The following is a 12,455-nucleotide window of genomic DNA, read 5'->3' on the forward strand; positions in this document are numbered from 1 at the left end:
GCGTCTGTAAATAAAAGAGGAATGGTGACTGAGCAGGGAGCGTCTGTAAATAAAAGAGGAATGGGGACTGAGCAGGGAGCTTCTGGAAATAAAAGAGGAATGGGAACTGAGCAGGGAGTGTCTGTAAAAAAAAGTAATGGTGACTGAGCAGGGAGCGTCTGTAAATAAAAGAGGAACAGTGACTGAGAAGGGAGCATCTGTAAATAAAAGAGGAATGGTGACTGAGCAGGGAGTGTCTGTAAATAAAAGAGGAATGGTGACTGAGCAGGGAGTGTCTGTAAATAAAAGAGGAATGGTGACTGAGCAGGGAGCGTCTGTAAATAAAAGGAATGGTGACTGAGCAGGGAGCGTCTGTAAATAAAAGAGGAATGGGAACTGAGCAGGCAGCGTCTGTAAATAAAAGAGGAATGGGAACTGAGCAGGCAGCGTCTGTAAATAAAAGAGGAATGGGAACTGAGCAGGGAGTGTTTGTAAATAAAGGAGGAATGGTGACTGAGCAGGGAGCGTCTGTAAATACAAGAGGAATGGTGACTGAGCAGGGAGCGTCTCTAAATAAAAGAGGAATGGTGACTGAGCAGGGAGTGTCTAAATAAAAGAGGAATGGGGACTGAGCAGGGAGCGTCTGTAAATAAAAGAGGAATGGTGACTGAGCAGGGAGCGTCTGTAAATAAAAGAGGAATGGGGACTGAGCAGGGAGCATATGTAAATAAAAGAGGAATGGTGACTTAGCAGGGAGCGTCTGTAAATAAAAGAGGAATGGTGACTGAGCAGGGAGTGTGTGTAAATAAAAGAGGAATGGTGACTGAGCAGGGAGCGTCTGTAAATAAAAGAGGAATGGTGACTGAGCAGGGAGCGTCTGTAAATAAAAGAGGAATGGGGACTGAGCAGGGAGCATATGTAAATAAAAGAGGAATGGTGACTTAGCAGGGAGCGTCTGTAAATAAAAGAGGAATGGTGACTGAGCAGGGAGTGTGTGTAAATAAAAGAGGAATGGTGACTGAGCAGGGAGCGTCTAAATAAAAGAGGAATGGGGACTGAGCAGGGAGCGTCTGAAAATAAAAGAGGAATGGTGACTGAGCAGGGAGTGTCTGTAAATAAAAGAGGAATGGTGACTGAGCAGGGAGCGTCTGGAAATAAAAGAGGAATGGGACTGAGCAGGGAGCTTCTGTAAATAAAAGAGGAATGGGAACTGAGCAGGGAGTGTGTAAATAAAAGGAATGGTGACTGAGCAGGGAGTGTCTGTAAATAAAAGAGGAATGGAGACTGAGCAGGGAGTGTCTGTAAATAAAAGAGGAATGGTGACTGAGCAGGGAGCGTCTGTAAATAAAAGAGGAATGGTAACAGAGCAGGGAGCGTCTGTAAATAAAAGAGGAATGGTGACTGAGCAGGGAGTGTCTGTAAATAAAGGAGGAATGGTGACTGAGCAGGGAGTGTCTGAAAATAAAAGGAATGGTGACTGAGGAGGGAGCGTCTGAAAATAAAAGAGGAATGGTAACTGAGCAGGGAGCGTCTGTAAATAAAAGGAATGGTGACTGAGCAAGGAGCGTCTGTAAATAAAAGAGGAATGGTGACTGAGCAGGGAGCGTCTGTAAATAAAAGAGGAATGGTGACTGAGCAGGGAGCGTCTGTAAATAAAAGAGGAATGGTGACTGAGCAGGGAGCGTCTGTAAATAAAAGAGGAATGGTGACTGAGCAGGGAGCGTCTGTAAATAAAAGCGGAATGGTGACTGAGCAGGGAGCGTCTGTAAATAAAAGGAATGGTGACTGAGCAGGGAGCGTCTGTAAATAAAAAAGGAATGGTGACTGAGCAGGGAGTGTCTGTAAATAAAAGAGGAATGGTGACTGAGCAGGGAGTGTCTGTAAATAAAAGAGAAATGGGGACTGAGCAGGGAACGTCTGTAAATAAAAGAGGAATGGGAACTGAGCAGGGAGCGTCAGTAAATAAAAGAGGACTGGTGTCTGAGCAGGGAGCGTCTGTAAATAAAAGAGGAATGGTGACTGAACAGGGAGCGTCTGTAAATAAAAGAGGAATGGGGACTGAGCAGGGAGCGTCTGTAAATAAAAGAGGAATGGTGACTGAGCAGGGAGCGTCTGTAAATAAAAGAGGAATGGTGACTGAGCAGGGAGCGTCTGTAAATAAAAGAGGAATGGTGACTGAGCAGGGAGTGTCTGTGAATAAAAGTGGAATGGTGACTGAGCAGGGAGTGTCTGTAAATAAAAGAGGAATGGGGACTGAGCAGGGAGCGTCTGTAAATAATAGAGGAATGGGAACTGAGCAGGGAGTGTCTGTAAATAAAAGGAATGGTGACTGAGCAGGGAGCGTCTGTAAATAAAAGAGGAACAGTGAGCAGGGAGTGTCTGTAAATAAAAGAGGAATGGGAACTGAGCAGGGAGCGTCTGGAAATAAAAGAGGAATGGGAACTGAGCAGGGAGTGTGTGTAAATAAAAGGAATGGTGACGGAGCAGGGAGCGTCTGTAAATAAAAGAGGAATGGTGACTGAGCAGGGAGTGTCTGTAAATAAAAGAGGAATGGGGACTGAGCAGGGAGCGTCTGTAAATAAAAGAGGAATGGGAACTGAGCAGGGAGCGTCTGTAAATAAAAGAGGAATGGTGACTGAGCAGGGAGCGTCTGTAAATAAAAGCGGAATGGTGACTGAGCAGGGAGCGTCTGTAAATAAAAGGAATGGTGACTGAGCAGGGAGCGTCTGTAAATAAAAAAGGAATGGTGACTGAGCAGGGAGTGTCTGTAAATAAAAGAGGAATGGGGACTGAGCAGGGAGCGTCTGTAAATAAAAGAGGAATGGGAACTGAGCAGGGAGCGTCAGTAAATAAAAGAGGAATGGTGACTGAGCAGGGAGTGTCTGTGAATAAAAGTGGAATGGTGACTGAGCAGGGAGCGTCTGTAAATAAAAGAGGAATGGGGACTGAGCAGGGAGCGTCTGTAAATAATAGAGGAATGGGAACTGAGCAGGGAGTGTCTGTAAATAAAAGGAATGGTGACTGAGCAGGGAGCGTCTGTAAATAAAAGAGGAACAGTGAGCAGGGAGTGTCTGTAAATAAAAGAGGAATGGGAACTGAGCAGGGAGCGTCTGGAAATAAAAGAGGAATGGGAACTGAGCAGGGAGTGTGTGTAAATAAAAGGAATGGTGACGGAGCAGGGAGCGTCTGTAAATAAAAGAGGAATGGTGACTGAGCAGGGAGTGTCTGTAAATAAAAGAGGAATGGGGACTGAGCAGGGAGCGTCTGTAAATAAAAGAGGAATGGGAACTGAGCAGGGAGCGTCTGTAAATAAAAGAGGAATGGTGACTGAGCAGGGAGCGTCTGTAAATAAAAGCGGAATGGTGACTGAGCAGGGAGCGTCTGTAAATAAAAGGAATGGTGACTGAGCAGGGAGCGTCTGTAAATAAAAAAGGAATGGTGACTGAGCAGGGAGTGTCTGTAAATAAAAGAGGAATGGGGACTGAGCAGGGAACGTCTGTAAATAAAAGAGGAATGGGAACTGAGCAGGGAGCGTCAGTAAATAAAAGAGGACTGGTGTCTGAGCAGGGAGCGTCTGTAAATAAAAGAGGAATGGTGACTGAACAGGGAGCGTCTGTAAATAAAAGAGGAATGGGGACTGAGCAGGGAGCGTCTGTAAATAAAAGAGGAATGGTGACTGAGCAGGGAGCGTCTGTAAATAAAAGAGGAATGGTGACTGAGCAGGGAGCGTCTGTAAATAAAAGAGGAATGGTGACTGAGCAGGGAGTGTCTGTGAATAAAAGTGGAATGGTGACTGAGCAGGGAGCGTCTGTAAATAAAAGAGGAATGGGGACTGAGCAGGGAGCGTCTGTAAATAATAGAGGAATGGGAACTGAGCAGGGAGTGTCTGTAAATAAAAGGAATGGTGACTGAGCAGGGAGCGTCTGTAAATAAAAGAGGAACAGTGAGCAGGGAGTGTCTGTAAATAAAAGAGGAATGGGAACTGAGCAGGGAGCGTCTGGAAATAAAAGAGGAATGGGAACTGAGCAGGGAGTGTGTGTAAATAAAAGGAATGGTGACGGAGCAGTGAGCGTCTGTAAATAAAAGAGGAATGGTGACTGAGCAGGGAGTGTCTGTAAATAAAAGAGGAATGGGGACTGAGCAGGGAGCGTCTGTAAATAAAAGAGGAATGGGAACTGAGCAGGGAGCGTCAGTAAATAAAAGAGGACTGGTGTCTGAGCAGGGAGCATCTGTAAATAAAAGAGGAATGGTGACTGAACAGGGAGCGTCTGTAAATAAAAGAGGAATGGGGACTGAGCAGGGAGCGTCTGTAAATAAAAGAGGAATGGTGACAGAGCAGGGAGCGTCTGTAAATAAAGGAGGAATGGTGACTGAGCAGGGAGTGTCTGTAAATAAAAGAGGAATGGTGACTGAGCAGGGAGTGTCTGTAAATCAAAGAGGAATGGTGACTGAGCAGGGAGCGTCTGTAAATAAAAGAGGAATGGGGACTGAGCAGGGAGCGTCTGTAAATAAAAGAGGAATGGGAACTGAGCAGGGAGTGTCTGTAAATAAAAGGAATGGTGACTGAGCAGGGAGCGTCTGTAAATAAAATTGGAACAGTGAGCAGGGAGCGTCTCTAAATAAAAGAGGAATGGGAACTGAGCAGGGAGCGTCTGTAAATAAAAGAGGAATGGTGACTGAGCAAGGAGCGTCTGTAAATAAAAGAGGAATGGTGACTGAGCAGGGAGCGTCTGTAAATAAAAGAGGAATGGTGACTGAGCAGGGAGCGTCTGTAAATAAAAGTGGAATGGTGACTTAGCAGGGAGCGTTTGTAAATAAAAGCGGAATGGTGACTGAGCAGGGAGCGTCTGTAAATAAAAGGAATGGTGACTGAGCAGGGAGCGTCTGTAAATAAAAAAGGAATGGTGACTGAGCAGGGAGCGTCTGTAAATAAAAGGAATGGTGACTGAGCAGGGAGCGTCTGTAAATAAAAGAGGAATGGGAACTGAGCAGGGAGCATCTGTAAATAAAAGAGGAATGGGAACTGAGCAGGGAGTGTCTGTAAATAAAAGAGGAATGGTGACTGAGCAGGGAGCATCTGTAAATAAATGGAATGGTGACTGAGCAGGGAGCGTCTGTAAATAAAAGAGGAATGGTGACTGAGCAGGGAGCGTCTGTAAATAAAAGAGGAATGGTGACTGAGCAGGGAGTGTCTGTAAATAAAAGAGGAATGGGGACTGAACAGGGAGCGTCAGTAAATAAAAGGAATGGTGACGGAGCAGGGAGTGTCTGTAAAGAAAAGAGGAATGGTGACTGAGCAGGGAGTGTCTGTAAATAAAAGAGGAATGGGGACTGAACAGCAAGCGTCTGTAAATAAAAGGAATGGTGACTGAGCAGGGAGCGTCTGTAAATAAAAGAGGAATGGTGACTGAACAGGGAGCGTCTGCAAATAAAAGAGGAATGGGGACTGAGCAGGGAGCGTCTGTAAATAAAGGAGGAATGGTGACTGAGCAGGGAGCGTCTGTAAATAAAAGAGGAATGGTGACTGAGCATGGAGCGTCTGTAAATAAAAGAGGAATGGGAACTGGGCAGGGAGCGTTAGTAAATAAAAGAGGACTGGTGTCTGAGCAGGGAGCATCTGTAAATAAAAGAGGAATGGTGACTGAACAGGGAGCGTCTGTAAATAAAAGAGGAATGGGGACTGAGCAGGGAGCGTCTGTAAATAAAAGAGGAATGGTGACTGAGCAGGGAGCATCTGTAAATAAAAGAGGAATAGTGACTGAGCAGGGAGCGTCTGTAAATAAAAGAGGAATGGTGACTGAGCAGGGAGTGTCTGTAAATAAAAGAGGAATGGTGACTGAGCAGGGAGCGTCTGTAAATAAAAGAGGAATGGGGACTGAGCAGGGAGCGTCTGTAAATAAAAGAGGAATGGTGACTGTGCAGGGAGTGTCTGTAAATAAAAGAGGAATGGTGACTGAGCAGGGAGCGTCTGTAAAAAAAAGGAATGGTGACTGAGCAGGGCGCGTCTGTAAATAAAAGAGGAACAGTGACTGAGCAGGGAGCATCTGTAAATAAAAGAGGAATGGTGACTGAGCAGGGAGTGTCTGTAAATAAAATTGGAACAGTGAGCAGGGAGTGTCTGTAAATAAAAGAGGAATGGGAACTGAGCAGGGAGCGTCTGGAAATAAAAGAGGAATGGGAACTGAGCAGGGAGTGTGTGTAAATAAAAGGAATGGTGACGGAGCAGGGAGCGTCTGTAAATAAAAGAGGAATGGTGACTGAGCAGGGAGCGTCTGTAAATAAAAGAGGAATGGGAACTGAGCAGGGAGCGTCAGTAAATAAAAGAGGACTGGTGTCTGAGCAGGGAGCATCTGTAAATAAAAGAGGAATGTTGACTGAACAGGGAGCGTCTGTAAATAAAAGGAATGGTGACTGAGCAGGGAGCGTCTGTAAATAAAAAAGGAATGGTGACTGAGCAGGGAGTGTCTGTAAATAAAAGAGGAATGGTGACTGAGCAGGGAGTGTCTGAAAATAAAAGAGGAATGGGGACTGAGCAGGGAACGTCTGTAAATAAAAGAGGAATGGGAACTGAGCAGGGAGCGTCAGTAAATAAAAGAGGACTGGTGTCTGAGCAGGGAGCGTCTGTAAATAAAAGAGGAATGGTGACTGAACAGGGAGCGTCTGTAAATAAAAGAGGAATGGTGACTGAGCAGGGAGCGTCTGTAAATAAAAGAGGAATGGTGACTGAGCAGGGAGCGTCTGTAAATAAAAGAGGAATGGTGACTGAGCAGGGAGTGTCTGTGAATAAAAGTGGAATGGTGACTGAGCAGGGAGCGTCTGTAAATAAAAGAGGAATGGGGACTGAGCAGGGAGCGTCTGTAAATAATAGAGGAATGGGAACTGAGCAGGGAATGTCTGTAAATAAAAGGAATGGTGACTGAGCAGGGAGGGTCTGTAAATAAAAGAGGAACAGTGAGCAGGGAGTGTCTGTAAATAAAAGAGGAATGGGAACTGAGCAGGGAGCGTCTGGAAATAAAAGAGGAATGGGAACTGAGCAGGGAGTGTGTGTAAATAAAAGGAATGGTGACGGAGCAGGGAGCGTCTGTAAATAAAAGAGGAATGGTGACTGAGCAGGGAGTGTCTGTAAATAAAAGAGGAATGGGGACTGAGCAGGGAGCGTCTGTAAATAAAAGAGGAATGGGAACTGAGCAGGGAGCGTCAGTAAATAAAAGAGGACTGGTGTCTGAGCAGGGAGCATCTGTAAATAAAAGAGGAATGGTGACTGAACAGGGAGCGTCTGTAAATAAAAGAGGAATGGGGACTGAGCAGGGAGCGTCTGTAAATAAAAGAGGAATGGTGACTGAGCAGGGAGCATCTGTAAATAAAAGAGGAATGGTGACTGAGCAGGGAGCGTCTGTAAATAAAAGAGGAATGGTGACTGAGCAGGGAGCGTCTGTAAATAAAAGAGGAAAGGTGACTGAGCAGGGAGCGTCTGTAAATAAAAGAGGAATGGTGACTGAGCAGGGAGCGTCTGTAAATAAAAGAGGAATGGTGACTGAGCAGGGAGCGTCTGTAAATAAAAGCAGAATGGTGACTGAGCAGGGAGCGTCTGTAAATAAAAGGAATGGTGACTGAGCAGGGAGCGTCTGTAAATAAAAAAGGAATGGTGACTGAGCAGGGAGTGTCTGTAAATAAAAGAGGAATGGTGACTGAGCAGGGAGTGTCTGTAAATAAAAGAGAAATGGGGACTGAGCAGGGAACGTCTGTAAATAAAAGAGGAATGGGAACTGAGCAGGGAGCGTCAGTCAATAAAAGAGGACTGGTGTCTGAGCAGGGAGCGTCTGTAAATAAAAGAGGAATGGTGACTGAACAGGGAGCGTCTGTAAATAAAAGAGGAATGGGGACTGAGCAGGGAGCGTCTGTAAATAAAAGAGGAATGGTGACTGAGCAGGGAGCGTCTGTAAATAAAAGAGGAATGGTGACTGAGCAGGGAGCGTCTGTAAATAAAAGAGGAATGGTGACTGAGCAGGGAGTGTCTGTGAATAAAAGTGGAATGGTGACTGAGCAGGGAGCGTCTGTAAATAAAAGAGGAATGGGGACTGAGCAGGGAGCGTCTGTAAATAATAGAGGAATGGGAACTGAGCAGGGAGTGTCTGTAAATAAAAGGAATGGTGACTGAGCAGGGAGCGTCTGTAAATAAAAGAGGAACAGTGAGCAGGGAGTGTCTGTAAATAAAAGAGGAATGGGAACTGAGCAGGGAGCGTCTGGAAATAAAAGAGGAATGGGAACTGAGCAGGGAGTGTGTGTAAATAAAAGGAATGGTGACGGAGCAGGGAGCGTCTGTAAATAAAAGAGGAATGGTGACTGAGCAGGGAGTGTCTGTAAATAAAAGAGGAATGGGGACTGAGCAGGGAGCGTCTGTAAATAAAAGAGGAATGGGAACTGAGCAGGGAGCGTCTGTAAATAAAAGAGGAATGGTGACTGAGCAGGGAGCGTCCGTAAATAAAAGCGGAATGGTGACTGAGCAGGGAGCGTCTGTAAATAAAAGGAATGGTGACTGAGCAGGGAGCGTCTGTAAATAAAAAAGGAATGGTGACTGAGCAGGGAGTGTCTGTAAATAAAAGAGGAATGGGGACTGAGCAGGGAACGTCTGTAAATAAAAGGGGAATGGGAACTGAGCAGGGAGCGTCAGTAAATAAAAGAGGACTGGTGTCTGAGCAGGGAGCGTCTGTAAATAAAAGAGGAATGGTGACTGAACAGGGAGCGTCTGTAAATAAAAGAGGAATGGTGACTGAGCAGGGAGCGTCTGTAAATAAAAGAGGAATGGTGACTGAGCAGGGAGTGTCTGTGAATAAAAGTGGAATGGTGACTGAGCAGGGAGCGTCTGTAAATAAAAGAGGAATGGGGACTGAGCAGGGAGCGTCTGTAAATAATAGAGGAATGGGAACTGAGCAGGGAGTGTCTGTAAATAAAAGGAATGGTGACTGAGCAGGGAGCGTCTGTAAATAAAAGAGGAACAGTGAGCAGGGAGTGTCTGTAAATAAAAGAGGAATGGGAACTGAGCAGGGAGCGTCTGGAAATAAAAGAGGAATGGGAACTGAGCAGGGAGTGTGTGTAAATAAAAGGAATGGTGACGGAGCAGGGAGCGTCTGTAAATAAAAGAGGAATGGTGACTGAGCAGGGAGTGTCTGTAAATAAAAGAGGAATGGGGACTGAGCAGGGAGCGTCTGTAAATAAAAGAGGAATGGGAACTGAGCAGGGAGCGTCAGTAAATAAAAGAGGACTGGTGTCTGAGCAGGGAGCATCTGTAAATAAAAGAGGAATGGTGACTGAACAGGGAGCGTCTGTAAATAAAAGAGGAATGGGGACTGAGCAGGGAGCGTCTGTAAATAAAAGAGGAATGGTGACTGAGCAGGGAGCATCTGTAAATAAAAGAGGAATGGTGACTGAGCAGGGAGCGTCTGTAAATAAAGGAGGAATGGTGACTGAGCAGGGAGTGTCTGTAAATAAAAGAGGAATGGTGACTGAGCAGGGAGCGTCTGTAAATAAAAGAGGAATGGGGACTGAGCAGGGAGCGTCTGTAAATAAAAGAGGAATGGTGACTGAGCAGGGAGTGTCTGTAAATAAAGGAGGAATGGTGACTGAACAGGGAGCGTCTGTAAATAAAAGAGGAATGGGGACTGAGCAGGGAGCTTCTGTAAATAAAAGAGGAATGGGAACTGAGCAGGGAGTGTCTGTAAAAAAAAGGAATGGTGACTGAGCAGGGAGCGTCTGTAAATAAAAGAGGAACAGTGACTGAGCAGGGAGCGTCTGTAAATAAAAGAGGAATGGTGACTGAGCAGGGAGTGTCTGTAAATCAAAGAGGAATGGTGACTGAGCAGGGAGCGTCTGTAAATAAAAGAGGAATGGGGACTGAGCAGGGAGCGTCTGTAAATAATAGAGGAATGGGAACTGAGCAGGGAGTGTCTGTAAATAAAAGGAATGGTGACTGAGCAGGGAGCGTCTGTAAATAAAATTGGAACAGTGAGCAGGGAGTGTCTGTAAATAAAAGAGGAATGGGAACTGAGCAGGGAGCGTCTGGAAATAAAAGAGGATTGGTGACTGAGCAGGGAGCGTCTCTAAATAAAAGAGGAATGGTGACTGAGCAGGGAGCGTCTGTAAATAAAAGAGGAATGGTGACTGAGCAAGGAGCGTCTGTAAATAAAAGAGGAATGGTGACTGAGCAGGGAGCGTCTGTAAATAAAAGTGGAATGGTGACTGAGCAAGGAGCGTCTCTAAATAAAAGAGGAATGGTGACTGAGCAGGGAGCGTCTGTAAATAAAAGAGGAATGGTGACTGAGCAGGGAGCGTCTGTAAATAAAAGTGGAATGGTGACTGAGCAGGGAGCGTCTGTAAATAAAAGCGGAATGGTGACTGAGCAGGGAGCATCTGTAAATAAAAGGAATGGTGACTGAGCAGGGAGTGTCTGTAAATAAAAAAGGAATGGTGACTGAGCAGGGAGCGTCTGTAAATAAAAGGAATGGTGACTGAGCAGGGAGCGTCTGTAAATAAAAGAGGAATGGGAACTGAGCAGGGAGCATCTGTAAATAAAAGAGGAATGGGAACTGAGCAGGGAGTGCCTGTAAATAAAAGAGGAATGGTGACTGAGCAGGGAGCATCTGTAAATAAATGGAATGGTGACTGAGCAGGGAGCGTCTGTAAATAAAAGAGGAATGGTGACTGAGCAGGGAGCGTCTGTAAATAAAAGAGGAATGGTGACTGAGCAGGGAGTGTCTGTAAATAAAAGAGGAATGGGGACTGAACAGGGAGCGTCAGTAAATAAAAGGAATGGTGACGGAGCAGGGAGTGTCTGTAAATAAAAGAGGAATGGTGACTGAGCAGGGAGTGTCTGTAAATAAAAGAGGAATGGGGACTGAACAGGGAGCGTCTGTAAATAAAAGGAATGGTGACTGAGCAGGGAGCGTCTGTAAATAAAAGAGGAATGGTGACTGAACAGGGAGCGTCTGTAAATAAAAGAGGAATGGTGACTGAGCATGGAGCGTCTGTAAATAAAAGAGGAATGGGAACTGAGCAGGGAGCGTTAGTAAATAAAAGAGGACTGGTGACTGAACAGGGAGCGTCTGTAAATAACAGGAATGGGGACTGAGCAGGGAGCGTCTGTAAATAAAAGAGGAATGGTGACTGAGCAGGGAGCATCTGTAAATAAAAGAGGAATGGTGACTGAGCAGGGAGCGTCTGTAAATAACAGAGGAATGGGGACTGAGCAGGGAGCGTCTGTAAATAAAAGAGGAATGGTGACTGAGCAGGGAGCATCTGTAAATAAAAGAGGAATGGTGACTGAGCAGGGAGCGTCTGTAAATAAAAGAGGAATGGTGACTGAGCAGGGAGTGTCTGTAAATAAAAGAGGAATGGTGACTGAGCAGGGAGCGTCTGTAAATAAAAGAGGAATGGGGACTGAGCAGGGAGCGTCTGTAAATAAAAGAGGAATGGTGACTGTGCAGGGAGTGTCTGTAAATAAAAGAGGAATGGTGACTGAGCAGGGAGCGTCTGTAAATAAAAGAGGAATGGGGACTGAGCAGGGAGCGTCTGTAAAAAAAAGGAATGGTGACTGAGCAGGGCGCGTCTGTAAATAAAAGAGGAACAGTGACTGAGCAGGGAGCATCTGTAAATAAAAGAGGAATGGTGACTGAGCAGGGAGTGTCTGTAAATAAAATTGGAACAGTGAGCAGGGAGTGTCTGTAAATAAAAGAGGAATGGGAACTGAGCAGGGAGCGTCTGGAAATAAAAGAGGAATGGGAACTGAGCAGGGAGTGTGTGTAAATAAAAGGAATGGTGACGGAGCAGGGAGCGTCTGTAAATAAAAGAGGAATGGTGACTGAGCAGGGAGTGTCTGTAAATAAAAGAGGAATGGGGACTGAGCAGGGAGCGTCTGTAAATAAAAGAGGAATGGGAACTGAGCAGGGAGCGTCAGTAAATAAAAGAGGACTGGTGTCTGAGCAGGGAGCATCTGTAAATAAAAGAGGAATGGTGACTGAACAGGGAGCGTCTGTAAATAAAAGAGGAATGGTGACTGAGCAGGGAGCGTCTGTAAATAAAAGAGGAATGGTGACTGAGCAGGGAGCGTCTGTAAATAAAAGCGGAATGGTGACTGAGCAGGGAGCGTCTGTAAATAAAAGGAATGGTGACTGAGCAGGGAGCGTCTGTAAATAAAAAAGGAATGGTGACTGAGCAGGGAGTGTCTGTAAATAAAAGAGGAATGGTGACTGAGCAGGGAGTGTCTGTAAATAAAAGAGGAATGGGGACTGAGCAGGGAACGTCTGTAAATAAAAGAGGAATGGGAACTGAGCAGGGAGCGTCAGTAAATAAAAGAGGACTGGTGTCTGAGCAGGGAGCGTCTGTAAATAAAAGAGGAATAGTGACTGAACAGGGAGCGTCTGTAAATAAAAGAGGAATGGGGACTGAGCAGGGAGCGTCTGTAACTAAAAGTGGAATGGTGA

This window comes from Somniosus microcephalus, chromosome 4 (genome assembly GCF_052327205.1).
Source record: "Somniosus microcephalus isolate GS21.2 chromosome 4, FLI_Smic_1.0, whole genome shotgun sequence".
Lineage (NCBI taxonomy): Eukaryota > Metazoa > Chordata > Chondrichthyes > Squaliformes > Somniosidae > Somniosus > Somniosus microcephalus.